This window comes from Harpia harpyja, chromosome 14, assembly GCF_026419915.1.
Source record: "Harpia harpyja isolate bHarHar1 chromosome 14, bHarHar1 primary haplotype, whole genome shotgun sequence".
NCBI lineage: Eukaryota > Metazoa > Chordata > Aves > Accipitriformes > Accipitridae > Harpia > Harpia harpyja.
The window spans coordinates 15,857,415-15,872,495 of NC_068953.1; the positions used below are offsets into that span (position 1 = coordinate 15,857,415).

A 15,081-nucleotide genomic window follows, 5' to 3' on the forward strand; every position below is an offset into this window, starting at 1 on the left:
GCAATTGAGCAGGACAGTAAGGAGCGTTCCCGGCAGAGGCTGGTTTGCAGAGGCAGTGCAGCGGCTGTGCCAGGAGCCAGCAGCACCGTGCTTATGTTGTGCTACTGGCTGCTGCTTCGAGCGCAGATCTGCCGAGGATAACATGGATTGCCAGTCACTTGTGACGTATCACACCGAATTGTTCTGACTCATAATAGTCCCTAATTTTGCCTAGTCTCGTGTTAAATGAGATGAAGATGTGCCACTGCTCGCAGAAGGCTGCATTATGGCATAGGCAGGCAGAAAATCTCAAACCCAAATTTTTCTGTGATGGTCCCTGCAGCCGCGCCATGCATCGCCCCAAAGCACGAGCGAAACCCAAATGGTTTCAGGGCTGCAGGGCAGTGTGGCAGCGTGGGGCAATGCCGTCGGGGGGCCTGACCCCCCTCAGCTCAGCTCACATCCTGTGTCCTCCCTCACACCCGATCTCGTCCAAGGGTGCTGGGATGTCATTGGGACCAGTTCTCATGGCACTCCCTGTTTCTGCGGGCTCCCTGGAGCCCCCAGCACGTCCCAGTACTCCAACTCATAGCCTTGCTGGACTTCTGCAGACTGGCTGAGCTTGTCAGGGCAGCGGGTGGACTTCAGGGACAGACTCTGGGACAAGACTGATTTAGGGCTGGAAAGGCTCAGGGGAACACATTGCCTTGAGATACAGCTACTTGCACTCGTGGCAACAGCCGCAACAGCCACGCTCAGCCTGGCTCGCTGCCCTGCGCCCACCCAGCCTCCCCGCACCCTCGGGTGGCATGCGCAAATCCTCCTGGGAACATGCCATGGCCATCCAGCCCCACGCACATGCTGCCGTTCATGAGTTTATCTGTAGCCGTGGGTGCAGGCTCTGCTCTGCTCCTTTCTGCCAGCCCTGCCTGCCACCCACCAGGGCACGGCAGCTGCCTGGGTGCGCTCCCCTCCTGCCGCCTGGCCAAACCGGGGGGGTCTCTCCCATGGAGGAGAGGAGCTGGATGAGTGTCGTGGTTTAACCCCAGCCAGCAACTAAACACCACGCAGCCGCTCACTCACTCCCCCCCACTCAGTGGGATGGGGGAGAAAATCGGGAAAAGAAGCAAAACCCGTGGGTTGAGATAAGAACGGTTTAATAGAACAGAAAAGAAGAAACTAATAATGATAATGATAACACTAATAAAATGACAACAGCAATAATGAAAGGATTGGAATGTACAAATGATGCGCAGTGCAATTGCTCACCACCGGCCGACCGACACCCAGCCAGTCCCCGAGCGGCGAATCCCTGCCCCCCACTTCCCCGTTCCTATACTGGATGGGACATCACATGGTATGGAATACCCCATTGGCCAGTTTGGGTCAGGTGCCCTGGCTGTGTCCTGTGCCAACTTCTTGTGCCCCTCCAGCTTTCTCACTGTCTGGGCATGAGAAGCTGAAAAATCCTTGACATTAGTCTAAACACTACTGAGCAACAACTGAAAACATCAGTGTTATCAACATTCTTCGCTCTGAACTCAAAACATAGCACTGTACCAGCTACTAGGAAGACAGTTAACTCTATCCCAGCTGAAACCAGGACAATGAGGAACAAACCCTGCGGAGGGGGACGCTGCCACAGGAGAGAGGACTGGTGCTGGCTCCGGGAATCCATTGCTACCTGCACTGCTCCTCTATAAAGTGCTTTAGAGCCGTCCAGCCCCGCAGCATCTTTACGAGGTACCTGAGGAGCATTAATGTGTCAGCAACAGCTTCACACAGAGATTTACTGCTTTCTGCTCGGGGAGGAGATGGGTTCATCAGTGGCCTCAGGAACGAGCTCTTCCAGGGAGTTTTATGGTCCCTTTTTACAGGGAGACAGAAAGACGGCACTGTGCCGATGGCAGGGAGATCCTGCCAGGATTTTCCAGTAGCAAACACACCTGTCCCAAAACTCAGCGACAGAAACCTGCCTATGCCAAGGACTGCAGGGTCTGCTTCTCAACAGAGCTCAACAAAACTTTGGTTAGGACCCATCTGGCCCTAGACCTGCACCATGGCAGCAAGGATGCTGCCAGCCCAGCACCGTGGTGCCCCTTCCTGGCACGGTGCAGAGGAGCTGCCGAGCACCTCGCCACGCGGAGCGTCAGCATCTGTAAAGTTTCCCAAGATGAAAAGTGCAGAATGTTGCAATTTGGCACCCATTACTGCAAAAGAGTTTTTCAGGACCTACTGCAAAACAGAAACAAGGTTTCTACAGGGAGATAAGTGCCTCCAGCACTATCAAACAGATGAATCCCAGATGATTTTTAAACTTTAAGAAGATTAAAGTAACCTTGCATTCTTAGCTTTTCTAAGCTCCTCAGCCAAAACTAGGGTCATACACAGCTAAAAAAAAAGAAAAAGATATATAAAAATAGCAGCTCATCTATAAATGAATGGTGTGCCTCATTTTAGGCAGGAGCGTTCCCCACCCTGCCAAGCACGGCAGCTCTCGGGCAGCGCGTCTGCATGCCCCAGCCATGCTCTGGAGCTGTGAACTCGCTGCGGCAAGGGACAGCTTTGCATTGCAGGATGAGACCCTAGTCTGTCCTAAAGTTTTGCTTGTGGAAACTGGTAGCAAAGCTATTTTTTAAACTATTTACCATGTGCCATGACGTTTTTGTTTCATTCCAGTTTCTTAATCAGGTATCACACAGCATCAAGCCCAAAGCCATGTAAGAGCGTAAGCTTCCCATATCAGCCTGAGCACCACTGCCACCCAAACCTGCCATCTCCACAACCAGTGCCAGACGAGCAAGGCCAATTTCCACGATGAGGCTGAGCACAACCAGCCCCTTCACCAGCCTGGCCCCTTCCCACAGCCTGCCGACAGCCAGCCAGGTCCTGCCGATGGCCCTGTGCACAGTGACGTGTCTGCTGAAAAACCCCATCAGCCAACCTTAAATGTGCTTCTTACAAGGGGAAGGCAATGGTTGGGTACCACATACCCGCTCCACCATCGCCTCACCCAGCAGTCTCGCAGTGCGGGACATCTCAGAAATATCTCAGCAGGCAAGCTCTTCCCGTCTCCTTCAGTGTGCTCATACTGCAAAACTTCAGCAGCACCAAACCAGACTGGCTCACGCTTTGCAGGGCTCCTTGTGAAGGTCCTGCCCCAGCCGGTGAAGGGGCTGGTCCCCAGGAAGGGGACGATGGTGGGGGCGGGAGCCCAGCAAAGCACAAGGGGCTGCCGAGAGCAGCTGAACCCCACAACCACTGTGTTCACTTCACAGCCAAGGCTTTGCAAGGCAGGTGAGCACGAGCTGTAGTCACGGGGGGATGCTGGAAGTGTACTCGCTCCAGATCGAAAGAAGCAGTGGGGGATCGTTCGCGTTATTCAAGCAGCCATGATACATGCCTTGCATGGCAGGGAAGAAATTCCCATGGCCACAGGCTGCAGGGGGGCTGGGAGCAAAACAGAGGGGCTGGGGCCCTTCTACCTCCTGCCAGGGGAAAAAGGAAAATACATCAGCAGAAGCTGCAAGGCATCCCACATCTCCCAGTGCACAGGGGGAGAGGAGCAGGTCAGATGCCCAGAGGCACAGACAAGTTCAAAGCTGCTCAATGTGGGCTGGGAAAAGCTGGTGAGCAGCGGTGATGGCTCTGCTGCACCTTGGCCCAATCAACCACCCCTGAGAGCCATCTCAGGTCACTCCAAACTGCGTAATAAGATTCCCTCTTCCCTCCCATGTAATAATTTTGTGTTTCCTTCCACACAAACTGGCGGGCACCTCTCCTCTGCAGCGCCCAGCATCGCGGCTCTGGCAGTGCCAGGCAGCTGCACCGAGCCAGGGCTCCAGCGGCTCAGGGCAGGAAGGGGGTTCAAAGCCCCGAGCAGCCCATCTGACCGGGCTCGAAGCCCCAGTGCCTGGGGAGGGCTGGATCTGCTCCACAGATGTGGCCAAAAAGAACTGGTGAGGAGCAGGAACAGAGCTGAAGAGAGGCACTAGGGCTTTGCAACCTACTGGGCTGACCTCCCACATCAACCGCCTGTGGTTTGGCCGTTTGCAGAGTGCCACTTGTGTCCCAGCTCTCCTGCCATGACACGGCCGGGATCCGGCAAGCAGCGGCACGCTGAGCCTGTGGTCGAGGGAACCCGACCAGCCCCAGGGCTACAGAAAAACTCTGCTCACCCGGAGCAGCACTGGCCACCACCAGCCCCAACTCAACCTTGCCGGAGCCCCAGCCTCACTGCAATGTTTGCACTTCTGGAGCTGAAATGACGAATTACCCCACAGCCACTCTGCAGATTAAGCACAGGATTTACAGAAGAAATAGCAGCAGTTGAAAGCGGCTCCTTTCTGCGCTATTTGGTTTGGAAATCTTATTGTGGGGCTGGCCATTCCTCCCTGCTTCCTGAGCTTAGGAGAAGATTATTTTTTAAAGGAAACCGTCAAAAGAAGTCTATTTTACAAAGTGAAGTTTAAGCTTAAGTCTCTTTGGCAGCAACATCTGAGCTGGGAGAGATCAAAGAACCACCAGCTTCACTACCAACATGAGAGATTTTCGCTAGCAATTTGATTATTGCAATATTGTGGTTTAAATGCTTCATTTTCAAAATTCGGCATTTTAGTCTATGAGCCTGGGATTTATTATCCCTCAGAAAAAGTTGCTGTTCACTTTGCAGGCAGGGCGAAATTCCCCTAGCAGAGCTGTCTTAGCCCTCAGGGTAAGCCCGCGTCTCATCTGAGCTGTGGTATGAGGAGGAAATGGACAAAAACATGCCTGAGAATATTCATCTCCAGACAGAGAACAAGCAGCTCAGAAATCCGTGACTACACCTGGAGCAGAGTGTCCAAGCCTGCAAGGCTCTAACGGGGTGCGTTACCTGCAATGACCCCTCTCTCCCAATGGCCCCCCCAAGAAGGGGCTGCGGAGGTGCAGGAGCAGCCTCAGCACTGGCCCGGAGGGTCCCCCACCAATGTCAGCCGGGCGTCCCCGAGGAGGACAGCACACTCCCCAATGGGGCAGGAGGGCAGAGCACCGTGCAGCTCCCCCACCGTCCACTGCTCCCGTGCAGGTGCTGAGACCTTCCTCCTGCAGCTCCTGCCCTGTCCCCCCATCCCTCTCCCTGTGCCCTGCTCCATTACCACAGAAAGAATTTATTATTATTGGCTACTTTGCTGCTATTGCACCAGCTAATGCACTTGATACGCATAAGCAGGGCACCAGGCGCCCACTGCGGGGAGGGGTGGCGTGGGGTCACCCACCCTGCCCATGACATCTCCGACTCAAACACATGGAGAACATGGCTAGCAGCAAGACCTCAGCAAAAGGCTGTCATGCTCCAATGTGCTGTGGCAGGAGCTTACACCCTGTTTTGAGAAATGACTTCACAACACCAAGGAGCCTCAGTGTCATAAAAAGCCCCTGGGAAGACACTCTCAGAGCCATCAGTGAAGCTAGGACTTCAGGAGAGTGCCAAGGGACCGTTCCCAGGAATGGTCCCTTGGTTTCTGAGAAGACCCAGTGGGGAATGAGGCCTGGGCACGAGCAGCCCAGTGCAGCATGGAGGAGAGGGGTGAGCACAGGCACGTTTCCAGCCAAACCTCTGAGCCGCAGGCTAGTGCCCAGCTGCCGCAGGGATGCCGGCCCCACCACAGCAACTGGGAAGAGATGGAGGGGTAAGGGCTAGAGGGGAATGATTTTTCTTGGGGGGATGCCGTGGATGGCTTCCAAAGGCAGGCCCAGTGTGGGGGAAAAGAAGGATAAAAGGCCATGGAGAACCAGATGGCTGGGGAGGACCTGGAACAGGGACCCGTGGACCCCGAGGGGCACCGGCCCCCAACGGCAAGGTGCTGAGGATGCACTGCTGCCCAGACCTGAGCAAGCCCACCCTGCCCTGGGCCACCAGGAATTTTCACATGCGCCAAACAAACAGGTCTCCATGAAACGCACACAAAAAGCCCTTTCAAAGGTGGTAACAGAAGCAGAGTCACCTGATGAGCAAATGGCAGCTGCAAGCAAGAAGCAAAGTGGGAAATGCAGAATAGTGCCTCGATAGCCCCAACTCCCACCTGCTCCACCGCACACTGCAGCCCCCGGAGACTTGGTGCCGGAGCCCACGGTTACCTTGCCCACCAGAGGAGACTCAGAGTAAGGAAAAGGGGTTTTACATAACACTTGAATGTAATCCTGTTATATTTATAGCATATGCATTTCAGTATTAATTCCCTGTTATCTGTAATCCTTCTTCCTAGCTGACACAGTAATTTCTGTCTTCAAGACTTATCCAGGGAGTTTGCTCTAGAAGTTCATAAAGCTTTTGAAAAGGAAAGTTACTAATGAAGTGGCTCTTGGAGCCTTAAACTCCAGATTATCGATTCCTTGTTTTAATCCACAAACAGGTTTTTAAAAACCTTTGACATACCAGCGTATGCGAAAGGTCCTTCATGGCTCTCCATCACTGAACTTCGGCCACTGATATTTCTGCTTATGTCCCCATTTAGGAAAGAATCCGCTGTGGGACAGCAGTTCAGCACGTTTTTAAATCCTACAGCATAATCGGGGACTTACCCCTCTAGAGCACACCAGCTTCCCAGCAAGTAAACCGACATGGCTGTAACCCTGTCCATACCTCACTGCTGCATTTGGTGAGGTTTTATCTCCTCATTTGATGAGGAAGTTTTCCTGACACTCTGCACTCCCAAGGGCTTTGGAAAACTTGCTCTGTACTTTCCCCTAACCTTACAAAGCCCAGTACTGACGCCTGCACTGCAGCTCTCCAGGCACAATCCCCACAGCCCCGGCATTTTCTCAGCTTGGAGCAGGATCTTGCTGAAAACAGAGCAAAGAAACAGGAAAGCAATGCTGTCCTCCCCCATCCCACATCCCCAGTGAGGGTGGCTCGTCCCCACACCCTCTGCACTGCAGAGGCAGTGCAGACCCCAGTGAGATCGATGCTGCACAGCTGTCCCCATCCTCCCCGGCACTGATTCCGGGGTGCTGGGATAGAGCCTGGCTGGGCAAAAGGCACCTTGCTGCTGAGTCCCATCTCTCCCAGTTCAGCAGCTCCCTTGTGCCTGCCCACTCTGGCTCCTTGAAAAGGCACGGATGGAGGCACCGGAGCTGCGGGAGCCGAGGGCTGTCAGTGCCAGCACACACAAGACCCCGGGCAGCACGGACAGGGCTGCTAGTGACCACCAGCTACTGTGTTTTACACAAAATAAAATAAAGCCAAGCAGTTCCATCAGAAATGTCTCCTCTCCAGGCTCCAATCCTGCTGCCTCGGTGCTGGCAACAGGGCCATCTGTTTGCTCTTCTCACAGCAAAATATTCTTCAGTCAGTCACAGTTAAGAACAAGCACAGCACGAGTTTCTGCCAGAATGGTGAGTTTAACACCATTCAAATATTTATCATGGATTAAATACAGGGGATTTTTAAAAATTAAAGAGAAATAAAGAAGTAATTTCTTAAAATAATCCTAACAAGCACTGCAGTCACTTGCAGTTTCCAGATGGGCTGCAGTAAAGCAGGCAAGGTGAGCAGCGAGGTGGCAACAAGGCTGCACGTCACCCAGGGGTGTGTGAGGAAAGGACCAGCCAGTGAAGGAGCACAGGAGACCCTCCCCCAGTGGGACCCCCTGCATCAGGACCTCCGCATCACCTTACCCAACAATCCCACAACAAGGGCTGTATTTCTGCTTGGGCCGATTTCACAGCCAGCTTTAAAGACCAATGTCAAGAGGTAGTGGTGAATTTTTCAGAAGAAATCCAAGCTGTGCTTGAGATCTCAAGCAGCCTCATTTCTGCAAAGGAAACCTAGAGCAGGGAAACGTTCTCTTTGCCAAAGCCCCGAGTTGGTACTATATGCCAGGGAAGTAAGTTAATACCGAGCAATGGCATTCTGCGTCCCCTGTGACATCTGAGTCTCGGAGCTGTATTTAGTTTTTAAATGAAAACTCCATTGTTACTTCTACTTATTTTTAGCACAATCTGGACAAGCTCTATTAAAAGGACAGAGAATTCAGCTGGCTCACCCCAAGCTCTCCATTGGGGTGCTGCTCCCGGGACTCAGGGCTGCGGGAGCTGGGTGGTCTGCTCTGGCACACGCTCGCCTGGAGCTGCTGCTCCCGACATGCACATGGCACCCGCTGAAACCCGCGATGGGCACTTCTCCTGCGCCCACGTTCTAAAGCAATTGCATTCCCCTTGCTTTGCGTCACTGGGGGGTGCTTCTGCTGGAAATAGGGTCTTTTGTGACTCGATGGATCTCACCCAGCTCTGCTGGGTATAATGGCTGAAGGCAGCATAGGCAGCAAACTGCAGCAGTGTCTGATTAAAGCATCAAGTCCTCTGCAGCGTCCCTGGGGCAGCCACCCAGGACTCGAGCGGGTCCGTGTGTGAAGCCATTACCAGGGGATCTTACCGGGATCTCACCTTGCCGGGAAGCCCAACACACTAACATAGCACATCCAGGCTCTTCGGTAAGTGCCAGATCAGAACCGAACCAAACCTCAGCCCCTCAGGTCCTGACGAGACAAAGCGGGAGCAATTCCAGACTTTGCTTTCGCAGTCACTCATCAGCTCATTTGAAAAGCAGAGAACCACTCTCTGGGAAATCTTTGCTTTTACTCATGCATCTTCCTAAAACCAGCTTTAGCTGCATCCCTTCCCCCAGCTGGGGATGGGGCAGAGGAACACTATTTTATCTAGAAAATTAAAGGATGAGGACAGGTTACTCACAGCTGAGTGTGAAGGAGGCAGGACCCAGCAGTGAGGTTCAGGATGACACAGCCACCACCGGGCAGGGAAACCCACAGAGACCCATGCTGTCCTCCCCAGCCCCAGGTCGCAGAGGAGCTGGTGAGCAGGAGGAAGCCTTGGCCAGAGCAGTGCCCACGGGAACAATAATTTCTGTCCCCTTGCAGCAAAGAGCAGGAGGCCCAAGCAGGGTAAAAGCTGGACGCTAACGTTTCAGTTGGGCTGCTTGGCTCACTGGAAGGACTGTTTTGCCTCAGAATAATGCAAAAATGGCAGCAGAGGAGTTCAGACCATGCGAAACGCTCAGCCCGTGGGTCATCCTCACGAAGCTGTTTTGGCTTTCTGCTGGTCCATGGGCTCACCGGAGGTTTAATCCAGGGACCCTGGAGCCACAGCCTTTTCTCATGCAAAGCTGCCACCAAAATCAGGTGGGGCTGGGGCTCCCCCACTCCTGTGGCCATCGCAGAGCCTGGTGACACTGCAGCCACACTCATCTACGAGGGCTTCATAGCATCACGGTGTCAACATGGCAATGGAAAACCTGAACATGAGCGGTTGGGGGTAAGAAAAAAAGATTCTGTTCTGCAAAGTCTGAGGTACTGACATTTTATTTTGTGAAGAATCTACTGCTCTGACTCATTTAAAGGCAAGAAATAGTTTTTTCCTTGTTTCCCCTGAACACCCAGGGGGTTAACCTAGAGCCCCAGCATCACTTTGAATTAGTGATTTCTTTCATCACCAGAAATATCATTTCCTCCATCCATCCCAACATCAGTCAGTGCAAGGCAGGACATCCCCATCTGCTAATCATGACCTGGAACGGCAAGATCCTCGCTGGCATCAGCACAGGTCCTGCCGCAGAGCCTTCAAGAGGATGCACAAAGCACCCTTCAGCCCTGAACACAGCTCTTGAGCAATCCATACATTAAGTCCCAGTGACTGATGACATGTCACCTTACATTTTGCTACTTAGTGCTACCATGTAACTTTTATGAATTAAATTTAGAATTTATAAGTCTATAATTTAGAGGCATTGAAAACCTCTCTCCATAAAACCAAACTGGTTTTTCCAATAACTCAAACTCACTTTTTTCATTCATGCAATCTTGGAGCGGCTCCACGTGTGCTCTTGTTTAAATTGGCAGTCTTTTTCCATTAGCACGCAAAAGATTCTTGGTGCAACTAATTCTGGTATGTATTATTTAGAGGCTGATAAACACGTTCATAGTAATCATCTGATGAGGAATACTGCCTTGTCAGAAAGTAAGCCCTATTTGCTGCATACAAGAAAGAGATAGTTTTCATGGAAGTCTAGGAACTAAAAATGCTTTAGCAACAGCTTCACTTGCAATGGCTACATGACCCAGCAAAGGGCAGAGCTGCCTGGGTTTGCTTCTGCGAACAGGATGGCTGCACTTCCAAACTCAGACAAGGAACAACTGAAGTCTCGGTGACCTCTGATCTGCAAAGCAGTATTAGATGCCACATGGTTTGTGTCAAGTAATGCTGTACCTGAAATTTTGCATTTGTACCTGGCAGTCGCGCTGGCTGTAGAGTAGCTCTGGGACCAGTGCAAACTGGTAACTGCTCCTTGGCCGCGAGCCCCGTATTCCCACAGGATCCCAGAACTGTCAGCTCTGGCTCCGCATCCTCCGACTTCAGCAAAGCTGGGTCAGACCTTGCAAAACTAAGAAGCAGCTTGCAGAAGAAAGGACAGCAATCACATCGGCTGTGCTAAGCAGCACCCTCTCCTTTACACCCCTGGAACCCTCAAAGAGGTGCAGAGGTGCTGTGAAAGCCCCTTGGGACACCAGGCGTGAGGCAGCCCTGAGGCAAGGGCGGATGGACCAGGATTTGCAAGGTCCCGCAGGGAATCTCCCTTTTGAAGCAGCATCGTCTTCCAGACCTCACGGGAACGAGCTCTGCACTTTGTGGTCAATGCTACTGCACACATAGCCAATGAAAAATAAAATAAAACAAACAACAAAAATAAAAATCCATGTGGGCTACCCACAACCAGAAACCCAGGCACCTCCGGTTTTCTTGGCAACATTCCTGCGGAGAAGCTTGCTTCTCTTCCAGCAAAAAGCTCATGGGAGAAAAGAAAGAGAAGTATAAATGGTTCATAAAAAATTTACTTTTCATGAAAGCAAAGTGAGGCATTGGAAGAAACACGGGGCGAGCATTACCGAAACACCTACCGAAGCCACAGTCCAGCCGAGCTCTTCCTTCACACTCCCCTCTGAGCATCATGTCTGGGGATGTTGCTGCAGACAAGCCCGAGCATCCCAGTGTGCCCAGGAAGATGGAACAAGCTGTTTAATTTGTTTGTACTCCACAAGTGTCCCCAAACCCTTGCTATCGTGTTGTGTAAGCCACTGAAATAATTTGGTGTGAGATGTTAGACTAAAGCCCTGGGCCAGCAGCACCTGTAAGACCTCTGAGTAAGCAAATAAAACCCATGAGCCAGACATGTACCCCACTCCTCCACTGAGACCAATGCCAAGGTTTACAGCTTCCCCCCAAATTATTTCCCAAATAAGACGTTCACCTGCACAGTGTCCTGGATGGAGGGAAGGGAGTACAGCTCATGCTCCTACAGACTTAAAAACAGAACCGAAATAAACCAACAAAAAATAAGAGCAAATCCTGAATCCAAGCACAAGGTAGAAGTTCAAAACCCCAATTCAGAAACAAAACTAAGAGCAGGTTCAAAAGCAATTAATATTTAAATCTCCCTGAATTGCACCTCAAGAATAAAGATCGTCAGGAAAGGAAGCGACATGAGCAAGCCTTGTGATTAAGGCAAAACAGATCTTATTTGTGTTACAGAAAAGACCATATGTGGAATCCTTTGGGGAGACTGTAATCAGTCAGATTAACATGATAATGAACTCTGATTTACCCAGCGATGGGAAGATCTTTGTCCTCAGAGACATCGCATTGCTCACTGAATATTAACAAAGACGACTTTTTTTTATAACCACTGCTATCACTTGACTGCAAGATTCTTAATCCTCCCAAAAGGTGATTTCCTAGGGAGAGGGAGGAGAGCCATTTTAAGGTGTAAATGATCCACACTAATAGAGGGGCAGACAGCGGAAACTTTCCAATAAATCTGATGCTGTCTTCAGCAGAAAATGAGATACAGACACAAGCACTGCGTGATGTAAATCTCCACGATGACAACGTTATTTTACCAATAACACTGTGGAATAAACCTCAGATAACATGCTGGGCACTGCGCAAAGAGTACCTGCAATCTCTTTTAGAGTCCATCCTTGGTGAGAGCAGCCTCTCATGGGGCTAGAAAAGCAGAAATTGGGGGAACATGCTGCTGTGAGCCCTCTTTCCAAAAAGGGGGCTGAGTGAAGGCTGTGCCAGCATCAGTCTGCTCTGGGGCAGCCCCTCGCCCAGCCAGCATGCTGCGGGCACTGGGGAAGCAGCACCAGGAGCCGTGCTACTGCCTGCTCTCCTCTCCCCTTCCCTGAGCGAGGGATGCTTTGCTCAGTGAGCACAGTCTGGGGGGATTCAGATGGGCGGAAGCAAACACGCTCAACCTGCATCCCACTGCCAGCGTCCTCATCACCACCAACAAGGATGGCTTGGCCAAGGGGGGAGCTCAGGCAGATGCTGCTGGACAGCACTGGGATATAAAAAAGACAAAGGACAGAGACCTTTGGAAGGGGAATCTGCCCCCAGAGTCACCTCCGAGGGACCGAGGGCCATGTCCCTGCAGGGATGCAGCAGCGCAGCAGGCCCCATGGCACACAGACCAGCCAGCCCCTCCGTGGCAGCTGGCAAGGGTGGGCAGCACCGTCCGGCAGCATGCACGAAGCAAGACCTCTTCGAGGGAAGCGGCACCAGCACTGGCTTCTTTTTCCCTGAAGCCATGGCCAAGAGAAGCAGACAGGGGCTCCAGCACAGGCAGGCAGCGGTGCAGGCAGCGCAGCATCGCCTCTGCCAGGCGGGGAGCTGAGTCTTGCCAGCTGTCAGCCCTGGGTCGGGAAGCGTGCGAGCGGAGACAGCAGGCACGTTTGATCACAGCTCTGCTCCTCAACTAAATGCTTTACAAGCTTGTTGAGCAGTTGGATGTCGACTTCAGAGTGCAGCAAAGAGCCCTTGTTTTATTCATCAGAAGCCTGAGACAAAAACACATTAGGATGAGAACCCATAATGGCAGCAGAGCTCCACAACCATTTATTTTATGGCGCCCATTCCTCCGAAGACCCGCTCTGGTTTGCACAGGACCACTGCCCACTGCCTCCCCTTGCAAAGCCCAGCCAGCGGCCCCGGCAGCCCTTTGCCGTGCCGCCTCGGCAGACGTGGCTGGGCGAACACTGCAGCTCCTGCAGGGAGCAATGCCGTGGCAGACGGCAGGTCAGCTCTCATCTCCCCAGGCACTCCAAAGCACCGCCTGACACCGGCCCAGCTCCAGCCGGGAATCAAAAGCGCCAACCTGACACAGAAGATGCTGTGCAGGACTCCTGCTGCCGGCAGCTTGTGGCGTCAGAGACCGAGGGCCAAGGCTGCTGCTTGCCACGGTCCAAGCCCCGATGAGCGGCCATCCCGGCCATACCCCACATGTGCCAGTGCCACTCGCTCCACCGTGGGGTCTAGGGGCTGGAGCCCTGGGCTCAGCCCTCAGCCTGCCCATGGACAGGGCTTCGGGCTGCACCAAGGGCTTGAAAAAAATTCCCAAACAAAGCCCCACTTTGCTTCCCAGGTCACCCAGAGCTGCCTTGTTTTTTCCCTCCTCTCTAAGCAGATTTTTCTCTCTCTTCATTAGGACTTTACAATGAAAGAGAAGCTGGCCTGGAACTGCAGAACAGCTCTGAGATCGTTCTCCTGCACATCACACACAGACCCTGCAAATCCACCAATCCTTTCCTTTTATCATTTAAGGTTTCAGTAGCTCAGGTCCACATCAGGTATTTACAGTAGGCTGTGGTTTTCAGAAAAGAAAAGGAAGAAAAACTGCTTTAGCTGACGTGGTTTTATTTCTAAAGGCTAGCTGGCGTAATATCAGGAACAAGCATGAGAAGCGATCTATTTGTCATCTCGGCAAGGCCTTTATTTTGCCTGTGGGTTTAATGTCTCAAAATACATATTCATTTAAATGCAAATTTCTGGTTTCACCTGGGACCCAATAAAAGCTTTTGCTGAAATGAATGTTGACCCTTCACATTGACTCTCCATCTCACCCTGCTTTCTTCTGTAAATCAAAGCCTTTGAAGATGACCTGGACTTTCCCACCTTGCCGGGAAGAAAGCAGTGCTCCTCCTTGATGAACCGCAGCCATTAATTGCCAACCCCTCTACACCTACCCCAGCCCAGAGCAAGGCAGGACACGCACCAGGAGAAAGGTGCTCAGAGATAACAGACTTCTGCAGGCAAAAGGCTCCCAGGAAAATGCACCTCGACTGCCTGGGAGAGGCTGGTCAGGGCTGGCTCACGGCTAGTGCCGCGGCACCGCCCCGCACCGCTGCAGGCTCTTGGCAGGCCTAGGACACCAACCCCGTGGAGATGCCGAGCGTCAGCAACGTGGCACTTCCCAGCAGCTCTTCAGCAGGCAGAGGATGCCGCAGTTCCCTCCCCAGGGGTACACGGGGACGCCCAGGCAGCCCCGCAGCATCGTGTGGGCCACCCTTCAGCTCCGGAGGAGCCCCCGGGGGTCTGCAGGGGCTGCACAGCCCCTGTACCCTCCCTCTGCTCCCTGTCCCCATACTGGGAAGGGCTGGCAGCTCTGCCCTGGGGACAAGCTGTAGGCACAGGGGTCTGCAAGATGCTCTCCTGCTGAACATGCTTGTTCCCCACAGACCACCGGGAGCCTGCAGCCCCCCCACGGTGGGGGGGAATCGCCCCTGGCCGGCACAGCCAGCACCCTGCTAGAGCAACACGTACAGCACACTGCCGTGGAGGAACGAGCCCAGAGAGGGGCTCGGCACAAAGCTCTCGCAGCACCGGTGGGACGTTTCCAGCTGCGATGGAGCAGGGCTTTGCTCAGCTGTTGCTATTTTTAAAGAAAAGCCCCCCAAAAGCCTCCATCCTTCCAGTCACATGCCAGTGTCACACACGACCTTTTCAGATTGACCCGAGAGGGCAAAAAAACATTCTCTTGGTAACGTGATTTGGGGAATGGTTATGCGGGTTGACATCTTCCCCTGAAAACACCCACAGGACACAGCGCGTTGGTATTTTGCAGAAAACACGTCAGGAAACTTCAGGCCCTTTCGAGCTCAGAGCGGGCGCCTGGCAGGCGATGCTGCACCCAATGCCAGCCCCCCGCTTCACTGCCCACCTCCTCTGGGGTCTCCCCCCACCTCCCCTCTACAGCACCTCACCGCAGCTGGC

General features: G+C 52.9%; 1 protein-coding gene across 3 annotated transcripts in view; it reads right to left on the minus strand.

Annotated features, from left to right (window-relative positions):
* FRMD5 (FERM domain containing 5) overlaps nucleotides 1-15,081 on the minus strand; it is a 118,132-nt gene that overhangs the window by 37,047 nt on the left and 66,004 nt on the right. Inside the window, exon 1 of one of the 3 annotated variants that reach the window (XM_052807584.1) lies at nucleotides 8,710-8,782. The exons of the other annotated variants lie outside the window; for them this stretch is intronic. The gene's annotated coding sequence lies outside the window, so the exon portion shown is untranslated. Of the gene's footprint in view, nucleotides 1-8,709; nucleotides 8,783-15,081 lie in introns of those variants that run through there. 3 annotated transcript variants of the gene reach the window in all.